We start from the raw sequence: 13,979 nt of genomic DNA, 5'->3' as shown, positions 1-13,979 counted from the left end.
TGTTGCCAGTTGTGAACCTACCATCTGCAGAGTTCCATCTCTATGAGAAGGAAAAACCTGAGCTGCACTGCTATTTACATATAGCTGCTCAGCCTAGTCATACATAGATCACATACATGTTAAAAAAAGAATTAAGATAGACCATACTTTTTGTGAATTAGTAGCTGATAGATGACATCAGATTTAATACTCAAATGAATTTTTAATTTCCATTCACAAGAAACATTTGAAACTCAAGATCATGTGGTTTGAGAATGTTATAAATGTTCTGGTTTTCTACATCTTCATTTCTCTGATCTGCTCCATAATTCATGCCCATTGTTGGCTCAGGCAATGGGCCACCTCAGCAAACATTCTAACATCTTGTATGTATTAGGCAATTATCTAATCTTTGAAGACTTTATGTCTAAAAGAAGAAATAATTTTAATACTAGGTCTATTTTTCTCTTCATGTGGTTTGATCCTCAACACTGCCCTTCCACTCCCCATACCGTAAATAAAAAGACTTGCTCTAAAAAACTTGCATTTAGAGACCCACAACTGAACAATGTTTTGAGTCTTAGAGCTTTTGGGTTTTTGAAAAAAAACTCAGTTCTAAATGGGATATTGTCAGGAAATCTCAGGACTCTCAGAAGAAGCTGGAAGATTGTACGAGCCAGAGGGTGGGAGGATTCCACGGAAACAGTGTCTTCCAGACACAACAGGACTGATGCACATGTGAACTCAAAGAGACTGTGACAATCTTCATAAGTTTAAGCCAGGTGGAGTTTTAGTACTGAGAGGAGGAAATAGACATAGGCTCACATCCCTAACCCAAAACTATCTTCAATGGACATCCACTTGCAAATGAAAAATTAGTTTTCTCCAGTGTCGTCTCACTTGGTATATTGGCACACTTCAGGGGAGGGCCCATGCCCAGTAATAACAAAATGAATTCTAGGAAGTGTCTGTAGATGTTTAGTCTCATATTGCTTTATTAGAGCATTTTTGTCTCTATGTCTTTTGTTGTATAATGTGGTCTTTGCCCCCACTCCCCATATCTTCTTCTTTCTCTCTCTACCTTACCCCCTTCTGTGTGTGTGTGTGTGTGTGTATAGGAGAATTTCTTGCAATTATTTTATTGTTTGTATATTATGTCTATGAATATGTGTGTGTATATATGTGTATATATATATATATATATTTATATATGTAGAGATAGAGAGAAAGAGAAAGAAAGTGCTCTTTGTTAAGTATTTTGTCAAAACAGTAGAAAAGCAAGTGAATAAACACATATGTAAACATTAAAAATTAGTGTACATATTTCAGAGAACATACAATCTCTGGCTTTCTGTGTCTGAGAGTTTAATGTCCAGGTTTTAATTAATTAATTAATTAATTAATTAATTAATTAATTTAATTAATTAATCTCTATTAATACCATTTCTAAATAAACTTCATTTTACAAACATTCCTCAACAAGCTTGAGATCTGCCCACTGAGAAAGAACACTTGTTATTCCTTAGCCTTCTGTTAAGATGTGAAAGAGCAGCCTTCCGGTTTCTGCCTCCAGATCCTGAACATTCCTGACGACCGCACACCATCTCCAAGTGGCACTGGAAGACAGATATCCACCCAGCAGCCAGTGTGGAGGAGGGAGACTGCACAGGTGAGACAGGCCCTGCAGATCCGAGGATCCTGTCCAGAGGCCTTGTCTTCAACAAAATTATAGAAGAAAACTTCTCTAATCTAAAGAAAGAGATGTCCATAAACATACAAGAAGCCTACAGAACTCCGAATAGATTTTACCAGAAAAGAAATTTCTCCCATCACATAATAATTATAAAACACCAAATGTACTAAACAATGAAAGAATATTAAAAGCAATAAGGGAAAAAAGTCAAGTAACATATAAAGGTAGACCTATCAGAATTATACCAGACTTCTCACCAGAGACAATGAAAGCCAGAAGAGCCTGGGTAGATGTCATACAGACCCTAAGGGAACACAAATGTCAACCCAGACTGCTATATCCAGCAAATCTCTCAATTACCATAGATGGAGAGACCAAGGTATTTCATAACAAAAATAAATTTACACAGTATCTTTCCATAAATCCAGCTCTTCAAAGGATAATAAATGTAAAACACCAACAAAAGGAGGGAAACTACACACTAGAAAAGCAAGAAATTAATCTTCTTTCAACAAACCCAAAAGAAGATAATCATACAAACATAAAAATTACATCAAAAATAGCAGGAAGCAACAATCACTATTTCTTAATATCTCTTAACATCAAGGGACTCAATTCCCCAGTAAAAAGACATAGACTAACAGACTGGATTCGTAAACAAGACCCAACATAGAATATGCATCTCAGTGTCAAAGACAAATACTACCTCAGAGTAAAAGTCTGGAAAACAGTTTTCCAAGCAAATGATCCCAGGCAACAAGCTGAAGTAGTCATTCTAATATCAAATAAAATAGACTTTCAACCAAAAGTCATCAAAAAAGATACAGAAGAACACTTTATACTCATCAAAGGAAAAAAATCTACCAGGAAGAACTCTCAATTTTGAACATCTATGCCCCAAATACATCAGCACCTTCATTCATAAAGGACACCTTACTAAAGCTTAGAGCACACATCACACCCCACACAATAATTGTGGCTGATTTACACACCCCACTCTCTTCAGTGGACAGATCAGGGAAATACAAACTAAACAGAGACACAGTGAAACTAATAGAAGTTTTGAACAAAATGGATTTAATAGATATCTATAGAACATTTCATCCTAAATCAAAAGAATATACCTTCTTCTTAGCACCTCATGGTACCTTCTCCAAAATTGACCATATAATTGGTCACAAAAACGACCTCAACAGATATAAGATCGAACTAATTCCATGCCTCCTATCAGATCACTATGGAATAAGAGTGGTCTTCAGTAGCAACAAAAACAGCAGAAAGTTCACATACACATGGAAGCTGAACAATGCTCTACTCAATGATACCTTGGTCAAGGAAGAAATAAGGAAAGAAATCAAAACTTTTTAGAATTTACTGAAAATGAAAGCACAACATACCCAAATTTATGGGACACAATTAAAACAGTGCTAAGAGGAAAACTGATAGCTCTGAGTGCCTCTAAAAAGAAGCTAGAGAGAGCATACACTAGCAGCACACCTGAAATCTCTAGAACAAGAAGCTAAAACACCCAAGAGGAGTAGAAGGCAGGAAATCATCAAACTCAGGACTGAAATCAGCCAAGTTGAAACAAAAAGAACTATACAAAGTATCAACAAAACCAGAAGCTGGTTCTTTGAGAAAATCAACAAGATAGATGAACCTTTAACCAGATTAACCACAGGGCACAGAGACAGTACCTAAATTCACAAAATCACGAATGAAAAGGGAGAAATACTAACAGAAACTGAGAAAATTAAAAAAAAATTATCAGAGCCTACTACAAAAACCTATAGTTAACACAACTGAAAAATCTAGAGGAAATGGACAATTTCCTAGACAGACACCAAACACCAAAGTTTAATCAAGATCAAATAGACCATCTAAATGGTCCCATAACCCCTAAAGAAATAGAAGTGGTCATTGCCAGTCTCCCAACTAAAAAAAGGACAGGGCCAGATGGTTTTAGTGCAGAATTTTATCAGACCTTCAAAGGAGACCTGATTCCAATACCCTTCAAACTATTCCACAAAATAGAAACAGAAGAAATATTACTCAACTCGTTCTAAGAAGCCACAATTTTGCTGATGCAAAAACCACACAAATATCCAACAAATAAAGGAGAACTTTAGGCAAATTTCCCTTATGAATATTGATGTAAAAATACTCAATAAAAATTTTGCCAACCGAATCCAAGAACACATCAAAACAATCATTCACTATGATCAAGTCGACTTCATCCTAGGGATGCTGAGATGGTTCAATATATGGAAATGCTTTAATGTAATCCACTACATGAACTCAAAGAAAAAAAAATGTTCATTTCATTAGATGCTGAAAAAGCATTTGACAAAATTTAGCATCCTTTCATGTTAAAGGTTTTGGAAAGAACAGGAATTCAAAGTCCATACATAAACATAATAAAAGCAATATACAGCAAACCAGTAGCCAATATCAAACTAAATGGAGAGAAGCTTGAAGCAATCCCACTAAAATCAGGGACTAGACAAGGCTTCCTTCTCTTTCCATATTTATTCAATATAGTACTTGAAGTTCTAGATAGAACAATTAGACAACAAAAAGAGGTCAAAGGGATACAAATTGGAGCAGAAAAATTCAAATTGTCATTAATTAGAGATGATATAATAGTATACTTAAGTGACAAAAAAAAACCCCTCACCCAGAGAACCCAGAGAACTACTACAGCTGATAAACAACTTCAGCAAAGTGGGTGGATATAAAATTAACTCAAGCAGATCAGTAGCCTTCCTATACTTAAAGCATAAACAGGCTGAGAAAGAAATTAGGGACATGACACTTTTCAAAATAGCCACAAAAAAAAAAAAGATATCTTGGTGTGACTCTAACCAGACAAGTGAAAGATCTGTATGACAGGAACATCAAATCTTTGAAGAAAGATATCCAAGAAGACTTCATAGATGGAAAAATCTTCCATACTCTTGGATTGGCAGGATTAATATAGTAAATATGGCCATCTTGCCAAAAGCAATCTACAGATTCAATGTAATCCCCATCAAAATCCCAACTCAATTCTTCATAGAGTTAGAAAGACCAATTCTCAAATTCATCTAGAATAACAAAAAACCCAGGATAGCTAAAACTATCCTCAACAGTAAAAGAACTTCTGGGGGAATCAGTATCCCAGACCTCAAGCAGTACTACAAAGAAATTGTATTAAAAACTGCATGGTAGACAGCGTGCTCCGGTGGGTCTGGCCCCACAGAACTTAGGTTCCAGTCCTGAGGCCTCTGGCAGGAGCCTTCAGATCTCATCTTCAGTATCCAGAACAGCCTGGGCTACAACACCAAGTCTCCAGGCCCTGCAAGAGGCCAGAGGGGCACCTGGGAGGCCAGGTGGGAGGAGTCAGTGTGCTCTGGTGAGTCCAGCAGGCCCTGGACAAGAGCCTTTAGGTCTCTGCTTTGGGATCTGAACAGACTGGGCCATAGCACCCTGTCTCCAGGCAGTGCAGGAGGTCAGCTCTGCACCAGAGGTCAGCTGGGAAGAGGCAGCTTGCACTGGTGAGTCCAGCATTGACAAGACCAACTAACACCAGTGAGAACTAGATGGCAAAAGGCAAATGCAAGAACGTCACTAACAGAAATCAAGGCAATATGGAAGCATCTGAACCCAATTCTCCTTTAACAGCATGTGCTGGATACCCCATCACACCAGAAAAATAAGATTTGGATTTAAAATCACTGGTCGTGATGCTGGTACAGGAACACATGAAGGATATACTTAAAAAAATTCAGGAGAAAATGGATCAAAAGTTAGAAGCCCTTAAAAGGAAAACACAAAAATCATTGAAAGAAATTCAGGAGAATACGAAAGCCAATAAGGAGGAAACGCAAATATCACTTAAAGAAATACAGGAGAACTTTGGTCAATAGGCTGAGATTATGAAAGAGGAAACACAAAAATCTCTTAAAGAATTAGAGGAAAATACAAACAAGCAAGTGAAGGAGCTAAGCAAAACCATCCAGGATCTAAAATCAGAAGTAGAAACAACTAAGAAAACTCAAAGGGAGACAACTTTGGAGATAGAAAACCTTGGGAAGAAATCAGGGGACATAGATGCAAATATCAATAAGAGAATACACGAGATAGAAGAAAGAATCTCAGATGCTGAAGATACCACAGAAACCATGGACTCAACAGTAAAAGAAAATGCAAAATGCAGAAAGCTTGTAACCCAAAACACCCAGGAAATCCAGGACACAATGAGAAGACCAAACCTAAGGATTATAGGCATAGATGAGAGTGAAGATTTACAACTTAAAGGGCCAGCAAATATCTTCAATAACATTATGGAAGAAAACTTTCCTAACCTAAAGAGAGAGATGCCCATGAATATACAAGAAGCTGACAGAACTCCAAACAGACTGGACCAGAACAGAAATATCTCCTTTCACATAATAATCAAAACCCCAAATGTACTAAACAAAGAAAGAATATTAAAGGCAGTAAGAGAAAAAGGCCAAGTAACATATAAAGGTAGAATCACACCAGACTTCTTTCCTGAGACTATGAAAGCTAGAAGATCCTGGGCAGATCTCATGCAGACTCTAAGAGAACACAAATGCAGCCAAAACTACTATACCCAGCAAAACTCTCAATCACCATAGATGGAGAAACTAAGATATTCCATGACAAAACCAAGTTTACCCAATATCTATCCACAAACCCAGCCCTACAAAGGATAATAGGAGGAATACACCAATACAAGGAGGGAAACTTCACCCTGGATAAAGCAAGATGGTAAACTTCTTTCATCAAACCCCAAAAAAGATAACCAATCAAATTTAAAAAATAACATCAAAAATGACAGGAAGTAATAATCACTATTCCTTAGTATCTCTTAACATAAATGGGCTCAATGCCCCAATAATAAGACATAGACTAACTGACTGGATACATAAACAGGACCCTACATTTTGCTGCATACAGGAAACACACCTCAGTGTCAAAGACAAACACTACCTTAGAGTAAAAGGCTGGAAGACAATTTTACAAGCAATCGGTCTCAGGAAACAAGCTGGAGTAGCCATTCTAATATCAGATAAAATTGACTTTCAACCCAAAGTTATCAAAAGAGACTCTGAGGGACACTTCTTGCTGGTCAAAGGAAAAATACAACAAGAAGAACTCTCAATCCTGAACATCTATGCTCCAAATGCAAGGGCACCCTCATTCATAAAAGAAACTTTACTAAAGCTCAAAGCACACATTACACCTAACACAATAATTCTGGGTGACTTCAACACTGCACTTTCCTCAATGGACCAATCAGGAAAACAGAAACTGAACAGGGACACAGTGAAAGAAATTGAAGCTTTGGACCAATTAGATTTAACATATATATATATATATATATATATATATATATATATATATATATATATATATATATATATATATATATATATATATATATAAAACATTTTATCCTAAAGCAAAAGAATATGCCTTTTTCTCAGCACCTCATGGTACCTTCTCCTAAATCAATCATATGGCCACAAGACAGATCTCAACAAATATAAAAAGATTGAAATAATCCCATGCCTCCTATCAGATCACTATGGAGTAAAAGTGGTCTTCAATAGCAACAAAAACAACAGAAAACACACATACACATGGAAACTGAACAATATTCTACTCAATGATAACTTGGTCAAGGAAGAAATAAAGAAATAAAATAAAATAAAGGCAGGAAATCATCAAACTCAGGGCTAAAATCAATCAAGTAGAAACAAAGAGAACCATACAAAGAATCAACAAAACCAGGAGCTGGTTCTTTGAGAAAATCAACAAGATAGATAAACCCTTAACCAGACTAACCAAAGGGCACAGAGACAGTATCCAGATTAACAAACTTAGAAATGAAAAGGGAGATATGACAACAGAAACCGAGGAAATTCAAAAAATCATTAGATCCAACTACAAAAGCCTATATTTAACACAACTGGAGAATCTGGGGGAAATGGACAGTTTCCTAGACAGATATCAGACACCAAAACTAAATCAGGATCAGATAGATCATCTAAACAGTCCCATAACACCTGAAGAAATAAAAAGGCTCATAGAAAGTCTCCCAACCAAAAAAAGCACAGAACCAGATGGCTTCAGTGCAGAATTCTATCAGACCTTCATAGAAGACCCAACACCAATACTCTTCAAACTATTCCACAAAATAGGAAGAGAAGCAGCTCTACCCAACTCATTCTATGAAGCCACAATTACTCTGATACCAAAACCACACAAAGATCCAACAAAGAAAGAGAACTTCAGGCCCATTTCCCTTATGAATATTGATGCAAAAATACTTAATAAAATTCTTGCCAACCGAATCCAAGAACACATCAAAATGATCACCATGATCAAGTGGGCTTCATCCCAGGGATGCAGGGATGGTTCATTATAAGGAAATCCATCAATGCAATCCACTACATAAACAAACTCAACGAAAAAAACAATATGATCATCTCATTAGATGCAAAAAAAGCATTTGACAAAATTCAGCATCCTTTCATGCTAAAAGTCTTGGAAAGAACAGGAATTCAAGGCCCATACCTAAACATCGTTAAAGCAATATACAGCAAACCAGTAGCCAACATCAAATTAAAGGAGAGAAACTTGAAGCAATCCCACTAAAATCAGGGACTAGACAAGGCTGTCCTCTCTCTCCATATCTTTTCAATATAGCACTTGAAGTTCTAGCTGGCACAATTAGACAACACAAGGAGGTCAAGGGGATACAAATTGGAAAGGAAGAAGTCAAATTATCACTGTTTGCAGATGACGTGATAGTCTACTTAACTGACCCGAAAACCTCCACCAGAGAACTCCTACAGCTGATAAACAACTTCAGCAAAGTGGCTGGTTATAAAATCAACTCAAGCAAATCCGTTGCCTTCCTATACTCAAAGGATAAGCAGGCTGAGGAAGAAGTTAGGGGAATGACACCCTTCACAATAGCCTCAAACAATATAAAGTATCTTGGTGTGACTCTAACCAAACAAGTGAAAAATCTATGTGACAAGAACTTCAGGTCTCTGAAGAAGGAAATCGAAGAAGACCGCAGAAAAATGGAAAAATCTGCCATGCTCATGGATTGGCAGAATTAATATAGTTAAAATGGCCATCTTCCCAAAAGCAATCTACAGATTCAACGCAATCCCCATCAAAATCCCAACTCAGTTCTTCACAGTTAGAAAAAGCAAATTTCAAATTCATCTGGAATAACAAAAAAACCCAGGATAGCTAAAACTATTCTCAACAACTAAAGAAATTCTGGGGGAATCAGTATCCCTGACTTCAAGCAATACTACAGAGCAATAGTGTTAAAAACTGCATGGTATTGGCACACTGACAGACAAGTGGACCAATGGAATAGAATTGAAAACCCAGAAATGAATCCATACACCTATGGTCACTTGATCTTCGACAAATTAGCCGAAAACCTCCAATGGAAAAAAGATAGCCTTTTCAACAAATGGTGCTGGTTCAATTGGAGGTCAGCATGCAGAAGAATGTGAATTGATCCATTCTTATCTCCATGTACTAAACTCCACTCCAAGTGGATCAAGGATCTCCATGTTAAACCAGACACACTGAAACTAATAGAAAAGAAACTGGGGAAAACCCTTGAGGACATAGGCACAGGGGAAAAGTTCTTGAACAGAACACCAATAGCTTATGCCCTAAGATCAAGAATTGACAAATGGGATCTCATAAAATTACAAAGTTTCTGTAAGGCAAAAGACACTGTTAAAAGGACAAAACAGCAACCAACAAATTGGGAAAGGATATTCACCAACCCTATATCTGATAGATGACTAATATCCAATATATACAAAAACTCAAGAAGTTAGACCCCAGGGAACCAAATAACCCTATTAAAAATGGGGTACAGATCCAAACAAAGAATTTTCACCTGAAGAAATTCGGATAGCTGAGAGGCACCTTAAGAAGTGCTCAACATCATTAGTCATTAGGGAAATGCAAATCAAAACAACCATGAGATTTCACCTTACACCAGTCAGAATGGCTAAGGTCAAAAACTCAGGAGACAGCAGGTGTTGGCAAGGATGTGGAGAAAGAGGAACACTCCTCCACTGTTGGTGTGGCTGTAAGATGGTACAACCACTTTGGAAATCAGTCTGGTGGTTCCTCAGAAAACTGGACATGGCACTTCCGGAGGACCCTGCTATACATCTCCTGGGCATATACCCAAAGGATTCCCCGGCATTCAATAAAGACACATGCTCCACTATGTTCATAGCAGCCTCATTTATAATAGCCAGAAGCTGGAAAGAACCCAGATGTCCCTCAAAGGAGGAATGGATACAGAAAATGTGGTATATTTACACAATGGAATACTACTCAGCAATTAGAAACAATGAATTCACAAAATTTTTAGGCAAATGGTTGGATCTGGAAAATATCATCCTAATTGAGGTAACCCAATCACAAAAGAATACACATGGAATGCAATCTCTGATAAGTGGATATTAATTAGCCCAGAAGTTCTGAATACCCAAGGCACAAATTGCATAACAAATGACTCCCATGAAGAAGTATGGAGAGGGTCCTGATCCTGGAAAGGACATGATCTAGGGTTGGAGGGGAATATAAGGACAGCAAAAAAGGAGGGAGAAAACTGGTGCTGGAGAGGATGTGGAGAAAGAGAAACACTCCTCTGCTACTGGTGGAGTTGTAAGCTGGTATAACCACGCTGGAAATCATTCTGGCGGTTCCTCAGAAAACTGGGCATGATACTACGGGAGGACCCTTTCATACCACTCCTGGGCATATTCCCAGAGGATTCCCCAGCATGTAATAAGGATACATACTCCACTATGTTCATTGCAACCCTATTTATAATAGCCAGAAGCTGAAAAGAACCCAGATGTCCCTCAACAGAGTCATGGATACAGAAAATGTGGTATATATACATAATGGAGTACCATTCTGCCATTAAAAGCAATGAATTAATGAAATGGATGGAACAAATGGATGGAACTGGAGAATATCATCCTAAGTGAGGTCTCAAAAAAACACTCATGGTATGCATTCACTGATAAATGGATATTATCCTAGAAGCTTTGAATACCCAAGACACAATTCACATATCAAATGATGCCCAAGAAGAAGGAAGGAGTGGCCCCTGGTCCTGGAAAAGCTCAGTGCAGCAGTGTAGGGGAATACCAGGACAGGGAAGTGGGATGGGGTTGATTTGGGAACAGGGGGAGGTAAGTGGGCTTATGGGACTTTTGGGGAGGGGGATCTAGGAAAGGGGAATTCATTGAAATGTATGTAAAGAATATACTGGATTTAAAAAAAGGAATAAAAATAAAAAACAAACTGGCTTTTAAGTGGTCACATAAAATAAAATAAAATAAAATAAAATAAAATAAAATAAAATAAAATAAAATAAAATAAAATAAAATAAAATCTAACATACCACACTTGGAGAAAACAAAGAAACTGAAGGAAATAAAGGCAAGAGAGGGCACAAAAACAAAGAAACACTTCTTATATGCAAATTATATGCAAAGGACCTTTAGGATAAAAAAGAGAAGTATATATATATAATTAAAATAAGACAATTTTTTTAAAGAGAAAAAGCCATGACAGAACATTATTGGAGCAGGACAAGATAAGGAACCTCCCAAGATGCCATTGAGTTCATTTTCTGTTGTCCATTTTATGCTACAATACACAGACCCCAAGAGGCTCAAAGAGGTATGCATGGATCTCTCCGGGAAGGGTAAATAATGATAGATTTCATGGGTGGACACTGGCTGGGTGGGCAATCGGGCAGAGCTCATGAAGCACCTTGGAATAAGGAGAGTGTTGAGATTTTGTCTTTTATTCTCTACTGCCATGTTTAGTGCAGCTGCCAAGACCTGAAGTGTGAATGTAGCCCCTGTGACCCTACCCCCAAGTTATTTCTGATTGGTGAATAAAGATGCCATTAGCTGGGCAGCAGAGACATAGGTGAGACTGAGGTTTTGTGTGCATGGGTCTGGGAGGACCTTGAGCAGGGAGGAGCAGGGAAGCTAGGCTGCCACGGGATAGGGGTTAATAGAACCTGGTTTTAAGGGCTGCCCAATTGGAGTTAAGAGCATCCCAGAGGGAACATAGTAATAACTCGGGCTTATCAATATGGAAATAGATTCTAGCAGTATGGAAGGTAGACAGCTGCTCAGCTATTGTGTCACTTAAGGCCTACTGAAAATATAAAGGCTGTGTCTTTCATCTGGGAACTCATGATTAAGGTGGGGTAGAAGACTCAAGCCAGGACTTTTAATATTTTCTGCTAAAGTGGAGAACAGATTGTAGGAACTAGAGAGGACACCACAAGAATCTAGCCCACAAAATCAACTAATCAGGGCTCTTAGTAAGCTCACAGGGACTGAAACGACAGTCAGGGAGTCTGCGTCTGAGTAAGGTCTTCTGTATATCTGTTCTGGTGTTCTGGTGAGACTCCTGACAGTGGTTGTGGGGTTGTCTCTGACTCTTTCTTGTGGTCTTGGGATCCTTTTCCTTTTACTAGGAAGCTCCATCCAGCCTTAACATGAGAGTTTGTGTCTAGTCTTATTATAACTTGTTTTTCTATGTTTGTTTGATACCCTCAAAATGCCTGCTCATTTTAAAAAGGAAACAGAAGGGGAATGGATCTGGGGGAAATGGGAAGAGAGGGGTGGGAGTTGTGTAGGGAGTCACTATGAGTCATTTTATTGCTTTTCCCCCTTGAGAACAGCAATTTATGGTTTTACACTAGGTACCTTTTTTTTTTTTTTTTTATAAAAGATGCTGGCACTAGTACCTATAGGTGATGGCTCTATATAGGCACCAGGTCGACTTCTCCATGTTCAAAGAGTTTGGTAAGGTATTGGCTTCAGCAATGAAGCAATGTTAAACTAGCAGAAAAATACTTAGAATCTTGGCAACAACCTAGGCTGTTTGGGGGTTTTCATGGGACCCTCTTTGGCCAACAATTAGATGTAAATTCACTCAATTAGATATAACCTATTCCTGATAATAGAAGCTTCATTTGGTGATGAGAGACATTCAGTTGGGACTCTGTTTCCCCTATCATTTGGCATTCCCCTATCATAGTTCTTCTTTATATATTATATTTTGTAATAGCTCTATTGAGTTAGGTTTATATTTTATCCCCAAATGGACCTTAATTTGATAAACTGTCTCTCATTGTATTCCCTTTCTTGTCCCTTCTTTCCTTTCATATCCACTTCATTGTCCAATCCCAGTCTCTTATTCCTATCCATTCATAACTATCTGTTCTATCTCACTTTTTTAGGGAGATGAACCTGCACCCTTATGCCCACTCAGAGTCCCTTATACTATATATAACCTCTGAGGTTCAAGGTACTGTAGCTTGCTAATTTCCATCTATAAGTGATACCTATAATGTTTGTTTTTCTGGGTGTGTGTTACCTCACTGAGGATGATTTTTATACTTTTTTATTTAAAGTAGCAAACACAGTCCCCTATTAACACAAATTATGCAGTTAAGTTTCCCACATTTGGGGAAATCACAGGGGTCAGCACATCCAGAGTGCAATAGATAGGTCCTGCCCTGAGAAAACAACTTTCATGATCATGGTATTTCTCCCCTGCCACGTAAGTATGATGATTTATACATTTACCAACAAATCTCATTTGTCATTTTTAATTGCTGTGTAATACAGCATTATGGAAATATATCACTTTCTTTTCTTTTTTTTTTCTTTTCTTTTCTTTTCTTTTCTTTTCTTTTCTTTTCTTTTCTTTTCTTTTCATTTGGCCCATTCTTCTGTTGAGGGTATCTGAGGTTATTTCCAGTTGCTGGGTATTATGAATAGAACAGCAATAGAACACATTTTGAATTGTCTCTGTGGTAGAATGAAGTGTCCATTTGTATATGCTCAAGAGCGTATAAGTGTATCTTGAGATAGACCTAGTTCCATCTTCCTGAGGAATCACCATCCTGATTTCCACAGTGACTGCACATATTTGTACTCCCACTAGCAATGAGTGAGTGTTCCCTTACTCTACAACCTTGACAGAATCCTGTCACTTGATTTCTTAGCCCTTCTAATAGGTATCAGATAAAATTTCAATGTAGTTTTGATTTGCATTCTCCTATTGACTAGAGAATTGTTGGACAATTCTCTTAAGTGTTTTCCAACCACTTGAGTATCCTAGATTGAGAATTCTTTTTTTCTACTGGATGTTTTTAGCTCCTTTGTCAAATATCAAGTGACCATATGTGTGTGGGTTC

At 37.6% G+C, this 13,979-nt stretch overlaps 1 non-coding gene across 1 annotated transcript; it reads right to left on the bottom strand.

Moving 5' to 3' along the window:
- Positions 1 to 13,184: 13,184 nt before the first annotated feature.
- Positions 13,185 to 13,347, bottom strand: LOC127667168 (U1 spliceosomal RNA). The gene has a single exon (XR_007973815.1). It is a non-coding gene; the product is annotated as a U1 spliceosomal RNA (small nuclear RNA).
- Between the last annotated feature and the right edge of the window lie 632 nt (positions 13,348 to 13,979).

Source organism: Apodemus sylvaticus, chromosome 16 (assembly GCF_947179515.1).
Source record: "Apodemus sylvaticus chromosome 16, mApoSyl1.1, whole genome shotgun sequence".
NCBI classification, from domain to species: Eukaryota; Metazoa; Chordata; class Mammalia; order Rodentia; family Muridae; genus Apodemus; species Apodemus sylvaticus.
This window is presented reverse-complemented; position numbering and strand designations above follow the sequence as displayed.